At 46.0% G+C, this 1296-nt stretch overlaps 1 non-coding gene across 1 annotated transcript; it reads right to left on the bottom strand.

The window, feature by feature from the left end:
- Positions 1-555: 555 nt before the first annotated feature.
- On the bottom strand, positions 556-639 carry Trnas-gga (transfer RNA serine (anticodon GGA)). The gene is given in 2 exon segments: positions 556-590; positions 600-639. It is a non-coding gene; the product is annotated as a tRNA-Ser (tRNA).
- Between the last annotated feature and the right edge of the window lie 657 nt (positions 640-1296).

Below are 1296 nucleotides of genomic sequence, written 5' to 3'. Positions count from 1 at the left end.
CCAGGAATATTGTTCATATGTTGGATGTGCTGAAGCTGAGTTTAAATGAGTCAGGTCCACACTAGGACGGGTTTATAGGAGACATGGGGGGATTTCTTAGAATGGAGGGCACGAATAGCCATTGCATTATTTGAGAAAGTAATAGGACTCATGAAACCTCTGAACTACCACGCATTTCTTACGTCTTGCGAAATGCCAAGACCTGGTCGTGAAAGTGCAATATAAGAATATTCTTCAGTCCTTGATACAGTGTTACAATATAGACGATGAAGATAACTAACAGAAACTTGTCCTGCTGCATTTGCAAGTACCACATTCCAATTGAGGGCCTTAAATTAGGAAGCGAACAGCAGTTAATCTTTCGAAAAGATTCCTGTATGACACTACAAATATCTTTTTAACGGAAAATAGTTCACAGTCTACAGCAAAAACTTCACTGTACACTGAAGTGGTTCAAGAAAAATGGCTCTGAGCACTATGGGACTTAACATTTGAGGTCATCAGTCCCCTAGAACTACTGAGACTTAACTAACCTAAGGACATCACACACATCCATGCCCGAGGCAGGATTCGAACCTGCGACCACAGCGGTCGCGTGGTTCCAGACTGAAGCGCCTAGAACCGCTCGGCCACACAGGCCGGCTAAAACACTCGTGCCAAAAATTATGGGATAGCGATATGCCCATGTGCTTATGGCGGTAGTATAGCGTATACAAGGTATAAAGCCGACGAGGTGGCCAAGCAGTTTTAGGCGCGCAGTCCGGAACCGCGCGACTGCTACGGTCGCAGGCTCGAATCCTGCCTCGGGCATGGATGTGTGTGATGTCCTTAGGTTAGTTAGGTTTAAGTAGTTCTGAGTCTAGGGGACTGATGACCTCAGAAGTTGTCCCAAAGTGCTCAGTGCCATTTTGAACCATTTGGACATGGTATAAAAGGGCAGAGCATTGGAGGAGCTGCCATTTGTACTCAGGTGATTCGTGCGAAAATGTTTCCGACGTGATTATGGCCGCATGACGGGCATTAACAGACTTCGAACGCGGAATAGTTGCTGGCGGTAGACGCATGGAAGATTTCATTTCGGAAATCGTTATGAAATTCAATATTCTGAAGCCCACAATGTCAAGAGTATGCCGAGAACGCCATATTTCAGGCAATACCTCTCACCACACACAACGCTGTGGCCGACGGCCTTCACTTAACGACCAAGAGCAGCGGCGTTTGCGGAGAATTTTCAGTGCTAACAGATAAGCAACACTTTGTGAAATGACCCCACAAAACAAGGTAGAACGTATCCGT

Source organism: Schistocerca gregaria, chromosome 3 (genome assembly GCF_023897955.1).
Source record: "Schistocerca gregaria isolate iqSchGreg1 chromosome 3, iqSchGreg1.2, whole genome shotgun sequence".
Lineage (NCBI taxonomy): Eukaryota > Metazoa > Arthropoda > Insecta > Orthoptera > Acrididae > Schistocerca > Schistocerca gregaria.
Note: the sequence above shows the minus strand (reverse complement) of the source record. Positions and strands in the feature narration are given on the sequence as shown.